A 19,773-nucleotide genomic window follows, 5' to 3' on the forward strand; every position below is an offset into this window, starting at 1 on the left:
CTGTTTGTGCCGGAATTGCGTTGTTTTTTTTTACGCAATTCCGACGCAAAACTAACTCCATATTTAGACTTTGGCGTTAGACGCGTCTAGAGCCAAAGTCCATGGAGTTTGCATCATTTTTTAGCGTGGCCACCTACTTTGCGTTAATGATATGCAAGGTAGGCGTTCCCGTCTAAAAAATTGACTCCGAGGCATGTGCGCCGTATTTACACTCCCGGGCAAAATTCACGCCCGGGAGTGGGCGGGTCAAAAAAAATGACGTCCGGCCGCTTTTGCGCCATTTTTTAGCGCCTGGTCAGGGCAGGCGTTAAGGGACCTGTGGGCTCGGAAGGAGCCCAGAGGTGCCCTCCCAAGCCCCCAGGGACACCCCCTGCCACCCTTTCCCACCCCAGGAGGACACCCAAGGCTGGAGGGACCCATCCCAGGGACATTAAGGTAAGTTCAGGTAAGTTTAAAAAAAAAAAAAATTGGGGCATAGGGGGGCCTGATTTGTGCCCCCCTACATGCCACTATGCCCAATGACCATGCCCAGGGGACATAAGTCCCCTGGGCATGGCCATTGGGCAAGGGGGCATGACTCCTGTCCTTGCTAAGACAGGAGTCATTTCAATGGGGGTTGGGAGTCGAAAAAAATGGCGCAAATCGGGTTGAGGCGAAAAATTTGCCTCAGCCTGACTTGCCCCATTTTTTGGCGCCCAAGCTCCATATCCCCCTACGCCGGCGCTGCCTGGTGTACGTCGTTTTTTTTCACGCACACCAGGCAGCGCCGGCGGCTAACGCCGGCTAACGTCATTGAATAAATACGGCGCCCGCATGGCGCTTCAGAATGGCGTTAGCCGGCGCTAATTCTTTTGACGCAAAACTGCATTAGCGCAGTTTTGTGTCAAAAAGTATAAATATGGCCCATAGTTTCTTATGGATGTATGACACCCCATCCACCTAAAGTGCAACAGTTGTCAACTACCAGTCCCCCACAAGATGTTTCCATGTCACATTCATTCCTTGGAATGGCCAGTTACTGTTCCAGATAAATATGAGATTTTGCCAACGTGAGCGCTCCTTTGAGAGACTTGACAAAAAAGAATGTTCCATTTCATTGATCACATGAATGTGAGCAAAGATTTAAGAGAATCAAACAAGCTATCAAGAATGCTACAGAAATGGCATACTTTCATATGAAACTTCATGCAGACATTGTTGTTGATGCCAGCCCAGTTGGCTTAGGTGCAATCCTTGCACAGCACAACTGACACCCAAATGCTCGAATACATATTTTGACATATGCAAGCAAAAGTTTGTTCGAATTTAAAAGTAAAAGTGCTTATTAGGAACCTGAGGAAAATAGCTGTGGTGTGGGCTTGTGAACATTTCCACAAGTTCTTATACAGAAAGTATTCTACACTTGTGACAGATCATCAAGCATTGTTCAACATCTTTGGCAATCCAAAGGACAAGTTGCTGCCTCAAACTGAACATTGGGGCCTATGATTAAAAGAATACAGCTATTCAATCATGCACCGTCCAGGGAAAGATCAAACCCCTGCTGCCTGCTTCTCCAGAGTGCCTATACAGTGTCACAATACCCTTTCCAAGACGGCTGAAGCCTACTTAATTTTCAATGTGAAATCAAACATTCCAACTGCCATTTCACTGGAGCAAATTGTCACAAAACAGTGACATGTTAAAACTGAAAGACAATATTACACATCAGTTTTGAAGCAAGCACACTCAACCTCTTGCAAGTAACAGTGAGTACCAGAAGCTTAAAAATGTCAAAGATGAACTGTTCATGACTCAAGAAAGCATTATCCTAAGGGGTTTAAGAACTGTTATTCCGGAGACTCTGCAACAGCATTTGATTAAAGTGGCCCATGAAGGACATAAAAGAATTGTTGCCACAAAAGCTCTCTGAGACCGATTCTGGTTTCCTCATTTTGATGAGAGAGTTGAAAGAGAGTTGAAGGCCTGTCATCTATGCAGCAGTCTTTCATAAAAAAACACTCAACATATCTGAAGCATGTCAGAGTTGCCAAAGCATGTATGTGAAAGAACTGCTGTTTACTTTTTCAGTCCTCTTGACAATGGACATTACCTGATGGCAATTGTTGATGAATACACCAGTTTTCCACTGATAGAAGATCTCTCATCTATCACTTCAGAGAGAGTCAGCAATAGATTAGACATCATCTTTGCGACATGGAGTTCTGCAAGGTTAAAATTTGCCAATCAACCACCTTTCAACAGTCCAGAATACTGAGATTTTCAGAGTCATCTTAATGTGAACTATCAGAAGAGCATACCTCTTTGGCCACAGGCCACTGGCCTTGTCTAACATTTCATGTGTACATTGAAGAAAGCTGTTCAGCGTGCTGTATTGCAAGCTTTTGACCTTAAAATTGTCTTGAACTCTGCGCTGCAAGCTTACCATTAGATTCCTCACTAGATCACAGGTGAAAGTCCTGCAACTTTGATGGTCAGTAGAGCCATGACAACCAATTTACCTCAATGGATCAACAGAAGATCAAATATTGATGGAGAAACTTGTACCAAAGACTTGGATCATAAAAGGAAAATCAAGACCTAATCAGACAAGGGACGGCATGAAGAAGATATTACTTTCACTAGAGGAAATCGAGTGCTTGTCCATCTGTGGACAATACGTAAGTCTGATGCTCCATTTGATGTTGAGACATTCCATGTCATCACTAGCAAAGAACACATGGCAACTGCCCAATGTCCTGGGAAGTCCATTATGCAACACTATGGTAAATGGAAGCAAAACAAATGATCAAAACTGATATATTAATTTGTATCTCTGGTATAGAGCAGCTCTTTCTCATGATGACCCAGCTGTTTATCCTATAGATGTTTACAACTTGGGGCTGTAGGCACTGGTACAGCCTTAAGCCAGGAAACTCTAAGTACAATTTCATGCTTCTGAAAAGTGAGGCCTAATGTGTAGCACAAAATAAGGGAAGATGAACCAAAGTGTACAATTAGATTCATGTGAGGTTCAAGATAGAATGCATTTTTACAGCATATTAGTGGAAGTGAAAGCATTTCTTTACAAGTTTATATTTACAAGTGAATGTTTGATTGTTGAAGTCTCTTGTTGTAATTCGTGGTCTGATGTGAGCAAATATTTGGGCATAAAAGGACATTGATGTTCAAATATAGGGGTGTGGCACTCTAGTTTTTTTTACTTCATTTTCTGCACTTTATAGACACTGGTGTGGGCATACTGTGCCCTGTCTCTTAAATGGTTGAACTGCTCAGGGAAAAAAATTAGATGCATTAACTAATTATACAGACAAGTGGCCATAGAGCACAAGTTTGAAAATAAGCCAGAACTAATCAACCTTAAACTGTCAGTATGACACGTCCATCTGGTAGAACCTCTTGCCTTGGAACTTTTTAGTTTGGAAAGATGATAAGCATGACCTTATGTTTCCACCTTGTTGACTGTTCTTAGTTTAGAAGGATGATGAGCATGATGCCTAGCTGTAGGCCCTAAATCCAGATTCCGGGGTTTGCTGAATTTTTCTTCTCAGTTCCAAAGGGCGAGTAAACAATACATGAAATTATTAAAATTAATTACAGTGTAACTCCATAGTCACACATTCAATTCCAGCGAACATCTTACAGTACAAAGGGTTTTATTTAGACTTGAAGCTCAACTTAAATATATGAGTCTCAAAATCATAGTATAAATGTAGAGAATAACCAAGGGTGAATCAATATGCCGTACGAAATGAAATTTTACTAACATATAAAAGACCACTAATTAAACAGCGATCATGCAGAAAATGAGGAAAAGCTATTGATGCATAGATTTGAATCCAATTTTTCCTGCCTAACAATGAAATCTAAAATCCTAGTTATGCTAATATTCAATAGGTTTGAGAAAGTAGTCAGCACAAGAGAGGTATGGCGGCATCAAGTAACATAGAAATTAAAGTTCAAAAGAAGTATCTAAGTAGGGACTGCTCTCGGCTAAGGGCAGGGGGAATCTGAATCTCATGGCTGACTAAGCCACACTTAAATCTTGTTTCTTCCAAGGATGATCTCATAGGCAAATACCTTTCCCAGTCCAAAAACACAGCCACGAATTATAATTTGCTAATTAACACATCGTTCTTCTGGATTTTTGGCGTTGACCGTGGTACATTTCCTCGCACTCTGGAATTTGATAAGATTTAGAGCTGCCAGCTCAGGATACTCCTCAAATCCTCAAAAGGCATTCAGCCTGATTTTTCTAATCACCTGAAACAATGAGCTCCCTATTTACTTGGTCTCGGAACCTGAAACCTGCAGCTTTAGAAAAACATTCAGAAAGCAAACTGCAAATTGAAGCTTAAAACACAGAAAAATATATGGGCCTTCACTCTGGCCAAACTAATCAAACATGAATACACTTTCAGGGTAAGTAAATTCTATACATCTCTGAAGTCAAATATGTAATGATTATAAAGAATAACATTTCTAAAACATTGTAACATAAACATTCTTTCAAACGATGATAAAATATGTCATACATGAAACATTGTATTCATCTGTGCACTTGGCACGTATACTTTACTGTGCACCACATTAAAAGAATCATTTCTTTGGTTAAGCAGAAAAACAACCACCCACTCATTTCACGTGTTAAGATGTGTAATGGCACAGCCAGGTTACGCTCTTTCAGTGATCTTCCCTGATGACACCCTGTTGGCCAAATAATTGTCAAAAAGATAGGGATGAAAAGGTTTAAAAAATAAATGCCTAGGATTAAATGAAGGAAAACACTTTGAGAGGAAAAAGTTCAGGCCAGAAAAACCTCTCAAAAAACATGCACAAAATATGCATAAAAAAAAAAAACTCAAGCAAAGGCATATTTAGGAAAAAAGGCAGTAACCGACAACAGAGAATGAAATAGAGTGCCAGGGGAATAAGAGCATGACAGAGAGGGAACGTCCAGGGTGTTGCAATGCACTGCAGTACAAAACTGCTCAACTTTCATAAAGGATCCATGATATTACCTAATAACATGACCCAGAACTGAAAGTCGGTATCTCAAAAATGTCTACATGATATGAATCCTTTGTTAGTTTGGAACAGGAAGATACACAGTCCTCCTGCCCAAAGAGGTCGTTGTTCTGAAACTAAAAAAGAGCCTTCGAGCTGAGTCATTGGTCTTTTCTAACAGATATGTTACTCCTTGCAAATCCTCTGTGGCTTCACCTCTTTATCTGTGAGCACAGTGGAATTGCCTTTACTGCTTGTTCCTGCCATCCCTCTCCTGTTTGTGCATGATTCTCCTCTCCTACTAGCGTCAGTCTCCAGAGTTATATGTGTTAATCCATTAAATCAAGTGACAATGGCACCTTTCTTTTACAGCAGTCAAGCCCTTATTACAAATGTCCTTATAGTCCAGATGAGGCTGTAAATGGAAGTTACTAACTCCATCGAAATTACAAGACCCATGTAAACACCATGCATTGAGAGTAGTTCACCCCACAAAGCGTTCCTAAGGAATATACAATGGATTCGATTGAGTGTTGGTGATTTCCTGTGGTACTTCCATATTTCTCAGGAGACCCCAAGAGAACCAACTCTTGGGCCCACCTTTTCCCTTCTGCTCAAAATGACCAGTCCTCGCAATACATGTAAATCGCGGTGAAGTAAGGAGTAATTAGGTCTTTTGGCTGATCACTCATTATGGGCTTCTTAGAAATTAAACACACTGTGGCATTAAGTGGTGGAACAACACGGTTTAGTACCACTAAAAACAAAAGAATAAGAGAGAGACAAAGTTAACTGAAATAGTTGTCCGGAAATTGGATAATGACACACTAGTGCTCTCTACAATCTGTTATTGTGAACCTGTTATTTTCTACTTTGTACCATATACGGTGATCCACATAATCTACAAAGAGTGGCCCACGCCACTGGGTGGCACCACTAGAAATCAGGATGATGTGCACTTTTATATGTCAAATAGAACAGCAAATGTTGCAGTGTCCCAAGCAGAAAGACAGGTGAAGGGATCACTTGATCAACAACTTAACAGTTGAAAACAAACAGGTCCTCTGTTGTCTTCATGATTTCATCTTCATTCCCCTTATCTTTTTTTGACAATAAAGCCTATCAAAGAAGTATTCTGGTGTAGCTAAATGTCATTCTCTTCAACATAATACCTTGGGGTCTAATTTAGAATTTAGTGGATGGGCTACTACATCACAACATGACAAATACATTGCCCACCTTATTGTGCCATAAAATATAATGTATTTTTAATAAGGCAGACGGGATCACTTCATGTCTGTGACTGAGTAACCCATTCCCCCAACTCTAAACCAGGCCCTTAATTGACACATATTCAGCTACATTGGTAAAAAAAAAATGAAATATTTGAATCTATCATTAATCTAGTCTTGTAATAGCAATATGCCAACATGCACAAATATTTTTCTGTTGGAATAGTTAACAGAATTAATTTCAAGGATATGCAAACTATTCTCCTGATAACATATTAAGCACAAATGGTTTTGTTGATCTAGCTTTTAACTGCAATAAGCTTGGTCCACAGTGTGGCAGAGCCTACAATAATTCAAGCTGTGCAAACACTGCAGGAATGATGGCTTGAGATTTTCTTTCTGTTGATCAATGGAAGAATGGCCATATTGAAAGCACCACTGCTAGAAGGCATCCTCCTAGCACCATGGGTCATTAATAAACACACAACGACCTGGCCCCCAGTGATTGCTGCAAATGAATGCTGTCACACTTGAATCAAAACCTGAAAATAATTGAGTGTTTTTTAAATTTATCTCAGCTTAAAGTTTTTTTTATTTTATATCAATTTGTTAGATTACCATTGATTATTTGGCACTTAAAGTTTTTGTCTCAAGTGTACTTTAGTGGGCAGAGTCTGATACACAGTATGTGTTATGGCGCATGTAAAACAAAGGCTTTGTGTGACCCGTTGCATGTTTCCCTGGCAGCTATCAATCGAAAAAACTTATGTACAGGTTATTTTTTACAGACATGTTTGCTCATAGAATGCAGACAGTTGCCATTAAAAGAATATATAGCAATCACATTCTTTGGTATAATGTGTCACAGATGCAAACTCCTAGGGTCAGATTAAAAAATCCTTTAATTTGATCTAGAATACCACAGATCGGTGAGAAGTAAAATTGTGAACAAATTCACAAACTGAATGTTTATGTGAACAATGTCTAGTTTATAAGCACACATGCACCTCTCTCCTGCTAATACTTTGCAGGGGTGTAGCTTCAAAGGGTTATTTGGGGTGCTACACCCCCAAATAAATCTATTCTCTAGTAAATAATTGGTTACAGGAGTTTTCATTCGGGTACGATGGGGAGTCTTTGAGATTTCATTTAGGATTTTTACATTCTCTCTCTTTTGAAGGTATTAAAACATGCTGGTTATTTTAATGTTGGTTGTTAGGTTTACTTTGACATGATATGCCGGCATAGTTGGTGGAAAACCTGAAGCTCAAACTCAATGGCTGATTCCATGAAGCGTTCGTGCACTCACTTTCCTTGGACACTAATTGGTAGGTCTCCGTCCACTATGGCGGGCGTGGGAGCTCCTGTGCTCTGATCGTACCAGGGCTACAAAATGGCCCCCAGCAGGATGGGACCTCCAGGTAGGGTTCTGTCCTGTGGAGTTTAACCCCTTAACAACAAGTCTCCCTTGCAATCTCCAGTAATTCTCCTGTGGGAGGGAAATAGCAAGAAAAAGAAAAAGAAAGTCTTCACCTTCTGGATCGGCTGGGAGATGAGGGTCCCCAAAGTACAGCATGTCCAAAGCCATCTAAGGGTTCGTGGACCACTGTCGTAGCAACCACTACAGTGCCAGAAAGGGGGCCCACCTCGGGAGGCCTAATACACCCTCACGCTGGAGTGCCCACCCTAATTTCGCTTGCGGGATGTGGATCAGTCCCTGTGTCTAGACTCACACAGCAGCTGCCTGAGACCACCTGGTGCAGCTGCATTTCCCAGTTTGTGGCTCTTGGGTGCCACGGGGTCTCCTCCCAACCTGGGCGCAACATCCCTGAGGGTCCCAAACATAGCTGGCGCTAGAGGGGCATAGTGCAGGCGGTACTAACGCCTTTCTTTGATGTCTCCAATGCCCACAGGGACTAACATGGCCTCTCTCCTCAGCCCTACCGGCCAAGCTTTGTCAGAACAGTGGGAGGAGGCCCCCAGGACCAGCAGTGGGTCTGCTCCGAAGGGGGCTCCAGGGACACGGTGGTCCTGGGTCTGGCTGTGTTCTCCTTTTTGCGATGAGGCTACCTCGCAATGCAGATGGTGTTCCTCTTATGTCAGGGTGAAGTGGTTTTCCCCAGCATTATCCCAGAAGGGGGGCCCCCCTGAGGGGTATGTTGAGGGCCAGCAACAAGGCACCACACTCGGCATGAGGGCCAGTGCAAGAAAGTTTAAAAACAAAGGCCCATATTTATACTTTTTGACGCTAAACTGCGCTAACGCAGTTTAGCGTCAAAATGTTTTGCGCCGGCTAACGCCATTCTGAAGCGCCATGCGGGCGCCGTATTTATTGAATGGCGTTAGCCGGCGCAAGCAGACCGGCGCTGCCTGGTGTGCGCGAGAAAAACCACGTACACCAGGCAGCGCCGGCGTAGGGGGAAAATGGCGCATGGGCGTCTTAAAATGGGGCAAGTCAGGTTACGTCGAAAAAATCATCGTAACCCAACTTGCGCCATTTATTTTCGACGCCCATCCCCCATCAACATGACTCCTATCATTGTAAAGATAGGAGTCATGCCCCCTTGCCCAATGGCCATGCCCAGGGGACTTCTGTCCCCTGGGCATGGTCATTGGGCATAGTGGCATGTAGGGGGGCACAAATCAGGCCCCCCTATGCCACAAAAAAAAAAAAAAAAAATACTTACCTGAACTTACCTTAATGTCCATGGGATGGGTCCCTCCGTCCTTGGGTGTCCTCCTGGGGTGGGCAAGGTTGGCAGGGGGGGTCCCTGGGGGCAGGGGAGGGCACTCTGGGCTCATTTTGAGCCCACTTGTCCCTTAACGCCATGCCTGACCCAGGCGTTAAAAAGCGGCGCAAATGCGCCGTTTTTAGCCACGCCCACTCCCGGGCGTCTCTTTTGCCCGGGAGTATAAATACCACGTAAAGGCCTGGGAGTCATTTTTTAGACGGGAACGCCTCCCTTGCATATCATTAACGCAAGGAAGGGGTTCACGCTAAAAAATGACGCACATTCCGGGAACTTTGGCGCTATACGCCTCTAACGCCATAGTATAAATATGGCGTTAGTTGGCGTTAGTTTAGCGTCGAATTTGCGTCGAAAAAAACGACGCAAATTCGGCGCAAACGGAGTATAAATACGGCCCAAAGTGCTCTCCTTGTGCTAGTTTGTGAAAAGGGTCTAAGGAGCAGGACTCTGCACTCTCTATGCACGGGCCCCTTGGGAGGCACTGGAGGGGACACACAGGCGGGGTCACCTGCAGTGACCAGCTCATCCAAGAGCTACAAGGCAGGGATGGTGGTTCCTCTTGTCAGCCCACAGTGCAGGGGAGACCCCAAGGTCGGGGCACAAGCTGGCAGCAGGGTAACATGTGGAAAAGCAATCCAGTTGAATCCTTTAGGGCACCCAGCAACACCGGACAGCAGGGCAACAAAGGAAGAACAGTCCAGATGAGTCCTTCATGCAGTCAGATGGTCCCTCTGGCAGAGGATTGGTCCCAAGTCCCAATAGTGCTCTAAAAATGTGTAGGGAGGGGACGTCCTTGACTTATATTTTGCGCAGCCTCCACAAAGGGGCAGAAGAGGTTCCAATCAGTACTAACAGGATCTAGGAGTGTCCCCTTTCTCCTCCAGCACTGGCTCCAGACATTAGCAGGAGGGTGAATGGGCCGTTTGTGTGAGGCCAGGGCACAGCCTTTACAAATACAGATGTGCCCCGCCTCTCCCTCTCCCAGCCCAGGAAGACCATTCAATATGCGGATTCACTTTTGTGACTCCTTCACCCTCCCTTTGTACAGGATGTCTAAAAGGTATGCACAAAGCCCAGCTGTCACTCTGCCCCAGATGTGGATTGGAGGTAAGCTGCAACACCAGAGTTATAAGCACATTTCTAAAATAGTAAAATGAAATCCACCTACACCAGCAAGCAGCCTTTCTTACTCTCATTACAACCATGCCAAACATGCCTACGCTACCCCTCATAGATTAGATAATATCACTTAGACATATGTTAGGGCATTTCCAATGCAATTCTGTGAGAGAGGCACCATTCACCGTAGTGAGAAACTTGATAGGCTGTTTTTCACTACCAGGGTATGTAGTACATAAGCACACATGGCCTATCTTTTACATACACAACACCCTGCCCATAGGGCTAACTAGGGCCTGCTTTAGGGGTGACTTATATGTAATAAAAGAGGAGTTCCAGGCCTGCCAAAGTGAACTAGGTGCCAGGTACCTGTGGCAGTAAACTGTGCACGCACGCCCTGCAGTAGCAGGCCTGAGACAGGTTTGAAATGGTACTTCTGTGGGTAGTGCAAAGTGCGCTGCAGGCCCACTAGTGGCTTTTAATTTACGGGCCCCGGGTATAGGGATTCAACTGTACAAGGGACTTACAAGTAAATAAAATGTGCCAATCAGGTGTAAGCCAATCATACCAAACTTAGAGGGGAGAGCACATGTACTTTGGCACCTATCATCAGTGATAAAGTGCTCATAGTCCTAGAGCCAAGAAAAAGAGGTAAGAAAAATAGGATAGGAGGAGGAAGGCAAAAGGTTTGGGAATGACACTGTAAAAATGGCCAGGTCCAACACTTAGGCTAAATTCAGTTCCATTTGCCTTCTTCTCCACCATTTCATCCAATGTGCTTTCCATTTAATTATTGATTTGGATTATTAATTGTCACTTATTCCTCTTAAAAATCTTCCAGTCCAACTATGACATTAATTATAGTCATTAAAATTTCTGTTGTTGCCCTATTCTGTTTAATAACTTTCTTCCTAGAGCACTATCCACTTGATTTTGATTCTCTAGATCTCCATTACTGAGTGTTTAAAGCACAAAAAAGCAGAAATCCAAGGACTGGAAAAAAACTAGAAATCTTTCCTCACTTAACAACTGATCTTGATACAATATAAAACGGAATGATCATCAAACTTCATCTTCAGTTAAAGAATTTATTCAAAGTGGCAAGCACGTCCTGTGGTGGGAGGAGACAAACCATCTTCTGACAGCATTCCCAAACCATTGAACTCCTGGTGAGGAAAGATTTCTAGTTTATTTACAGAATTCACAGCAGCGCGTGTGTTAGAAATTCTTAACTAAGCATTGCACCAGTCTCAAGCCGAGTCCAAAAGAGGCCATTAGGGAATCGGACATCCTCATCCTAAAGACACAGTCCTGAAGATGGTCTCACTGATTTATTACAACAGAGACCGAAACATCAATGCATAACCCAACTTTCTTTTGATAAATTATTTTTGTGCTGAAGAACTTTAGACATTTTTGTACACATTATCTAATTATATGTTGGAAAGTTATGGTGGAGAATATCTCAATTGGATTCTTCAGCACACATTGTCCATGTACTTTGAGATTTATGTCTTGGACACCTGAACGTCTGTGCAGATTAACTTTATTTGTTCTGGAACACAATTTTGAAAATAAATACACCTGCATGGGCACACATTCATATATTTTGTATTTGAGTTAAATAGGCATTTAATTCAGTTGGATGTTACATTTGGACATCATAAGTTTATAACAAAACTTTGTCAATGAAATAGTTTTTTAGGTAAATCCCTTGTTAACACCTTGACTTTTGTCTGTTGTACTATCAACATCTTTCCTGTAGCTGCCAGGAAATCTACCATCAATGGCTAAGGGCAGTGCTTCAAATGGAAATATAGAAGTGCGGGCACACCTTGTCCCAGAGTACCTGTTTGCTGCTCAGAACTGCAGATACTCTTCGAATTAAAGAATTGGAGTAGTGCTGAGGAGTGCCAGTATTATCCCTTGCACATTAAAGAAGTGCAGGCCCATATTTATACTCTGTTTGTGCTGGATTTGCATCATTTGTTTTACGCAAATTCAGCGCAAACTTAACTCCATATTTATACTTTGGCGCTAGACACATCCTGCACCAAAGTTATGGAGTTTGAGTCATTTTTTGAACGGGAAAACCTACCTTGCGCTAATGACATGCAAGGTAGGCGTTCCCGTGCAAAAAATGACTCTAAGGCATGTGCGCCTTATTTAACCTCCCGCGTAATTTTGACGCACTGGAGGAGGCAGGCCTTAAAAAATGGCGTCCAGCCAGATTTGCGCCGTTTTTTAACGCCTGGGTCAGGGCAGGCGTTAAGGGACCTGTGGGCTCATTTCCATGGTGGGAGACCATGGAAGCAGTCCACAGGTGCCCTTCCCTGCCCCCAGGGACACCCCCTGCTACCCTCGCCCACCCCTGGAGGACACCCATGGATGGGGGGACCCATCTACGGTAAGTAGAGGTAAGTAATTTTTTTTTTTTTTACGTGGCATAGGTGGGCCTAACTAAGGCCCCCCTACATGCCATTGTGCCCAACGGCCATGCCCAGGGGACAGAAGTTCACTGGCATGGCCATTGGGCAGGGGGGCATGACTCCTGTCTTTGCTAAGACAGGAGTCATTTCCATGGGGGTTGTGCGACAAGAAATGACGCTAGTTAGGTTAGAGACATTTATTTTTACTCTAACCTGACTTGCACCATTCATTGATGCACAACCCCCAGTCTTCCCTAAGCCTCTGTTGCCCAGTTGGAGTAATTTATTTTGACGCTAACCAGGCCGCAGTGCCGGCTACTGTCATTCCTTAAATATGATGCCCGACTGGCGTGTTGGAATGGCGGTAGCCGGCATTAAACTTTTTGACGCAAACCTGTGCTGGCGCAGGTTTGCATCAAAAAGTATGAATATGGGCCTTAGTGTCTAATAGTACCTGTCCATTTAAAGTGCAGGGTAAGGGTATTCAGTGCCTTCTTACAAGCCACTTGTATTTTTCTGGAGCACTCTTTAGGTATAGGTGCTCAATATTTTTGAACATCTGAGGAATAGCAATTCTCCAGCAGATATAGCATGCAGACAAAGGTTCAAGGGGCACAGTGCAAGTGTTGTGGAGGTAGTAGAGGAGTTAGAAGGAGAGTGTTTAAAACATGTTTGATGGCTGAGATGGTGTCAGAAAAATGGTAAGGAGTGCAAAAACCCATAACAGACATAATTGATGGAATTGCAAATAGATTAATTCACACACAATATAATAATGTTGGATAAAACCATTCACAAGCTGTGAATCAGTCAAAAGCTTCAGGCACAGACATAAATTCATGGGGGTATAGTGGTACACAAATTATGGCCCATATTTATACTTTTTGACGCAAAACTGCGCTAACGCAGTTTTGCGCCCAAAAAATTTGCGCCGGCTAACGCCATTCTGAAGCACCATGCGGGCGCCGTATTTATTGAATGACGTTAGCCGGAGTAAGCCGCCGGCGCTGTCTGGTGTGCGTTAAAAAAAACGACGTACACCAGGCAGCGCCGGCGTAGGGGGAAAATGGCGTATGGGCGTCCACAAATGGTGCAAGTCAGGCTGAGGCAAAAAAATCGCCTTAACCCGATCTGCGCCATTTTTTTACGACGCCCATCCCCCATTGAAATGACTCCTGTCTTAGCAAAGACAGGAGTCATGCCCCCTTGCCCAATGGCCATGCCCAGGGGACTTCTGTCCCCTGGGCATGGTCATTGGGCATAGTGGCATGTAGGGGGGCACAAATCAGGCCCCCCTATGCCACAAAAAAAATTAAACAAAAATACTTACCTGAACTTACCTTAATGTCCCTGGGGTGGGTCCCTCCATCCTTGGGTGTCCTCCTGGGGTGGGCAAGGGTGGCAGGGGGTGTCCCTGGGGGCAGGGGCGGGCACCTCTGGGCTCATTCTGAGCCCACAGGTCCCTTAACGCCTGCCCTGACCCAGGCGCTAAAATCCGGCACAAATGCGGGTTTTTTAGACCCGCCCACTCCCGGGCGTCATTTTTGCCCGGGAGTATAAATACGACGCATATGCATCAGAGTCATTTTTAAAGACGGGAACGCCTACCTTGCATATAATTAACGCAAGGAAGGTGTTCACGCAAAAAAATTACGCTAACTCCATGAACTTTGGCGCTAGACGCGTCTAACGCCAAAGTATAAATATGGAGTTAGTTTTGCGTCGAATTTGCGTCGAAAAAAACGACGCAAATTCGGCGCAAAGGGAGTATAAATATGCCCCTATATTTTGATGAGGATATTGAGTTTAAAGTAAGGTACATTACGGCAAAGTGCATGTTACAGAAAATGGCTCTGACATACTAGAATTGGTAGGGATAGCATGAGAGTGTATAAAAGATTTTCTTGGGTGAAACATGTTCTGGCTTATGGATGTCCTGGGCTGGCAGTTAAGGCGATGCTATTTCCACTGGAGCAGGGGGTCAAGACTAATTTGCATGCAGCTGGGTAACAACTGAGATGACATGGTGGGTGAAAAACAATGGACTGGAGTGTGGCCTGAGCAATTGCCAATAGCTGAGATTAATTTAAACATTCCATACATCACCTTGTTGTTGTTGCTGCCCTAAGTGTGACAGGTATGCCCAGATGATTATCTGTGCTCAATGTGTCCCTAGAACCAAGTCACACCTTGCTGAAGAACCAGAATCAGGGCAAACAGGTTTTGGATTCTTTTTGTTCTGGTTCATGGAAGACCTGGCATAGTTGGATTTGACTGTTCCTATTGGAGCAGGGTGAAGACTGAATTGCACATGGCTGGGTCCACATGAGAAGGCATGTTTGGTGAAAATGAGGAACTGTCATTATACATTCCACCCATCACCATATTGTTGTTGCAATGTTTAGTATTATAGTGTTGTAATATTGTTATGTTAGAAACCTGAAACTGCATTGGAATTTTCAAGGCTTTGTAAAGGTCAGGAATATTCGGAGCAAGGAAGACAAACAGAGTGGTACTGATATTGTTATTTTCTAACTAAAGCTGAAAATTGGTTTTGGGATGTCAATCATTTGGGTGTGTTGCATCGATCCCTGTGACTGTTGTGGGCCTCCTCAAAGTGCTAGCTTTATGCATGGTCTTCTTTTCTTCTTATTGCGATATTAGTGAATAGTACAATTGTAGATTGAGTGTTGTCCTGTGTATGTTCATTCACCTTTGTATTTTGTTTTCTAAGAAAGGAATGTGTTATGTCTTTTTTTTTTGCTTAATTATTACTTTAGCATTCTGCACTGAAGATTAGAATCATTTGACGTTCAGGCCCATATTTATACTTTTTGACGCAAAACTGCGCCAACGCAGTTTTGCGTAAAAAAAAATAGCGCCGGCTAACGCCATTCTGAAGCGCCATGCGGGCGCCGTATTTATTGAATGACGTTAGCCGGCGTTAGCCGCCGGCGCTGTCTGGTGTGCGTTAAAAAAAACGACGTACACCAGGCAGCGCCGGCGTAGGGGGAAAATGGCGTATGGGTGTCCAGAAATGGTGCAAGTCAGGCTGAGGCAAAAAAATCGCCACAACCCGATTTGCGCCATTTTTGTACGACGCCCATCCCCCATTGAAATGACTCCTGTCTTAGCAAAGACAGGAGTCATGCCCCCTTGCCCAATGGCCATGCCCAGGGGACTTCTGTCCCCTGGGCATGGTCATTGGGCATAGTGGCATGTAGGGGGGCACAAATCAGGCCCCCCTATGCCACAAAAAAAATAAAAAAAAATACTTACCTGGACTTACCTTAATGTCCCTGGGGTGGGTCACTCCATCATTGGGTGTCCTCCTGGGATGGGCTAGGGTGGCAGGGGGTGTCCCTGGGGGCAGGGGAGGGCACCTCTGGGCTCATTCTGAGCCCACAGGTCCCTTAACGCCTGCCCTGACCCAGGCGCTAAAATCCGGCGCAAATGCGGGTTTTTTAGTCCTGCCCACTCCCGGGCGTCATTTTTGCCCGGGAGTATAAATACGACGCATATGCATCGCAGTCATTTTTTAAGACGGGAACGCCTACCTTGCATATCATTAACGCAAGGAAGGTGTTCACGCAAAAAAATGACGCTAACTCCATGAACTTTGGCGCTAGACGCGTCTAACGCCAAAGTATAAATATGGAGTTAGTTTTGCGTCGAATTTGCGTTGAAAAAAACGACGCAAATTCGGCGCAAACGGTGTATAAATATGCCCCTCAATGTCTTGGGCAGTTAAAGCGAGCAGTGCTTGAAGATCTTGCACAATTATTACCTATCCCTGTGTTCCTGTGGGTAACTGTAGCCGGCAGACGGATGTTCCGGCTACTTTACAAACAGAATCGGAAACGGAGTCCCGATTCTCTTTCCTTGCCGACGCCCTGTCCGGGCGTCATGACAACATGGACGCGTCCTGCCTCGCCGGGAACCCGGATATCCGGGTTTCCGAGACAGTAAAAACCGACGACAGACTACGCGAGGCGCGCGTAGTAGCTGAAAGAGACGCCAGAGGAGAAAAAGAAGAAGAGAAAGGAAGACCCGAGGAGACAGGAGGACGTATGACCACGGAAGAGCCACGGGAATCGGCTGTCCAGAACCTGGCAGAAACCGGAGAGGTTCCAGAAAGGCGTGAACTCCGCCACGTCCCCGGAGGGACGTGGCTCGACCAGGTACGGTCCTCCATAGAGGACAGTTTCTGGTTAAATAAGGGGAGGGAGGGGACTACGGGAGAGGAGAGGGGATGAGGGGTGCAGGGAGGAGGGAGGAGGCGAGGGGTGCAGGGAGAGGGGAGGAGAGGGAAGGAAGAAGGGCACTAGGGAATAAGAGCGCTAGAGGAGAAGAAATACGGGCACTAAGAATTAAGAGCACTAGAGGAGAGGAAATAAGAGCACTGAAGAATAAGAACATTGAAAAGGAAGAGAAATAAGGGCATTAAGGAAGTGAAATAAGAGTACTAAAGGGAGAGAAGTAAGAACACGTAAAGAAACAAAACCCTGTCACTCCTGAAGACACAAAAAGGTGACTCTCTTATACATTCTGACCTCCAGGTCATCACACTATTCTAGAGGACGGTATCTCTCTCTCTCTCTCTCTCTCTCTCTCTCTCTCTCTCTCTCTCTCTCTCTCTCTCTCTCTCTCTCTCTCTCTCTCCCTCTCTCTCTCTATTTCTCTCTCTCTCTACCTCTCTCTCCCTCTCTCTCTCTCTCAACCAACTTTGAAAGAGTGGCCTCCTCTGCCCAATGGCCTGAAGAACGTTGGGGTCAATACGTAGCGCCATTACTGACAGGTATTCTCCAAACTGCCTATCAAGCTGCGAATCCGGATGGTACCACTCCCTATAAAGACATTAAAAAGAGCATATTGGAAAGAGTAGGTCATGATGCTGAGTATTACCGCCTACTGTTTCGGAAGATAAAATGGGGGCCTACGGAAGACCCCCAGACATTTTAATATAAAGTAAAGGACCTGGGATTGAAGTGGCCGGGACCTATAGGAACAGAGAGGGAAGACATTATAAAGGCGGTGATTTAGGAGCAATATTTAGAATCCCTCCCTCCCTCCACTCGGAGTTGGATACGCCAACACCCTAATGTCAATACGGCCATGGCTGTGGACTTAGCCTGTGCCTACCACCGATCGACCAAATTTAAGAGCGTGATCACTAAGACACCGACTAGACCTACAACCATACCTCTAAGAACCCTTCCCAGGAAAATCTCAGAAGACGCGGGGCTCCCCAAACTCGGGGACAACCCCCTATGCAACAACCACAGTGTTACAGCTGTGGAGAGTGGGGACATATAGCCCGAATATGCCCTCGGAAAGGGGGCAAACCGGAGCCTATGGAAATTGGAATCACGAGGGGAAGAGTCCTATGCACAGGAGGGGGAGATCCCAGGTACAGACAGGAAATTAAAGTAAACGGGAAATCGCTCCTAGCCCTGATAGATTCAGGATGTAGCCAATCCATTATAAGAGCTGATGTGATAAACCTATAGGGTCAACCGACACACCAATGGGTCTCTATATGCTGCATACATGGGGACAAAGGCAATTACCCCCTGTCCATAGAACAGGTAGAGTGGGAAGGACAACATAATCTATTGCCAGTGGGTGTCATGGATCGCTTGATGGACTATTGTATATTAGAAACTGACTATATACGTTTCCCTGAACTTTTAAAAAGGGTAAGATCTCGAATCTCGTCAGATTCCTGGTGGGCGGAGGCCCCTTTTTCCGGTAGCTATATAGAGAACAAACCCTACCGACATAAGCCCACCAGATGAGAAAAAAGACAAATAAAGCAACAGTATCGGAATACCGAAAAAGAAAAGAATATAGACAAGGTAGTGGCCACTATCACAGCTCCCTCTCCTTCCTTCCGAGTCAGCCAGCGGGAAGATCCCTCTCTCCGTAATGCTTGGAAAACGGCTAAAACAGAGTCTACTAATGAGGTGGGTCCATACTTCCTTATCCAAAAAAATCTCCTATACCAAGTCGTTAAACGCGACGACATTGAGAAATGACAGTTAGTAGTACCAGAACCCTACTGCCCACAAGTACTCTTTTTGGCCCACAATCAACCGGGAGGGGGACACTATGGGAGGGAGAAGACAGAAGAATATTTCTTAAGAAGATTTTAGTGGCCCAGAGTGTACGCGCACCTTAGGCGGTACTGCGCCCACTGTCCACGATGCCAGCTCATAGATCCTGGACCCCAAAGAAAAGCACCCCTCCAACCCTTACCTATCATTGAAGTCCCTTTTTCTAGGATTGGCATGGACTTGGTAGGCCCGTTTCTCCCATCCCCCAAAGGACACATTTATATTTTAGTTCTCATTGACTATGCCACCCGGTACCCTGCGGCTATACCCCTTACTAGCATGACGACTAAAAATGTAGCCCAAGCTATAATCACCTTCAAAGAAATACTGACGGATCAAGGGACACCTTTCATGTCTTCGTTAATGTCCAATATTTGTAAGACTTTAGGGATCAAACAATTCAAGACCTCAGTTTATCATCTCCAGACGGACGGTTTGGTTGAAAGGTACAACTGCACCATAAAAAGATTATTAAAGAAAATGGTCTCAGAATCTGGGTGGGATTGGGACCGAAAGCTTCCCTTAGTCCTTTAAGCCATAAGATCACATGAACAGGCCTCTACCGGACATACCCCTTCGAACTCGTCTTCGGACGACAACCCCGTAGTCTGCTGGATATGGCGGCGGAGATATGGGAAGAAGAGGGGGAAGGAGAAAAACCCTTATTAGATTACATGTACAAACTTAAATACCACCTGCAAACAGTATGGGAGGATGTGCGTAGACATATGGAAAAAGCTCAAAATACCCAAAATAAATATTATGACAGAGGAACAAAAACACGATACTTGCAACCTAACTATAAAGTTCTTACATTAAGACCCTGTTCAGACAATAAACTCTTGGCCAAGTGGTAGGGCCCATATACCATATTAAAAACAGTTTACCCTGTTACTTACCTGGTGGAAATATCTAAAAATCCAAATAGAACACAAATTTACCACATTAACCTGTTAAAAAAATGGGAGGAACCCACGATCATTCCAAATCAGTCAGCTACGGGATTCCTAATAACCCCTGAGAAACCCCTAGACATTGAGCTGTGTCCCACCAGCACCGATATAAATGCAGAGACACCCCACATTAATTCCAACATCACAGGAGAACAGCTAAATCAACT

This window comes from Pleurodeles waltl, chromosome 1_2, assembly GCF_031143425.1.
Source record: "Pleurodeles waltl isolate 20211129_DDA chromosome 1_2, aPleWal1.hap1.20221129, whole genome shotgun sequence".
Taxonomy (NCBI): Eukaryota; Metazoa; Chordata; class Amphibia; order Caudata; family Salamandridae; genus Pleurodeles; species Pleurodeles waltl.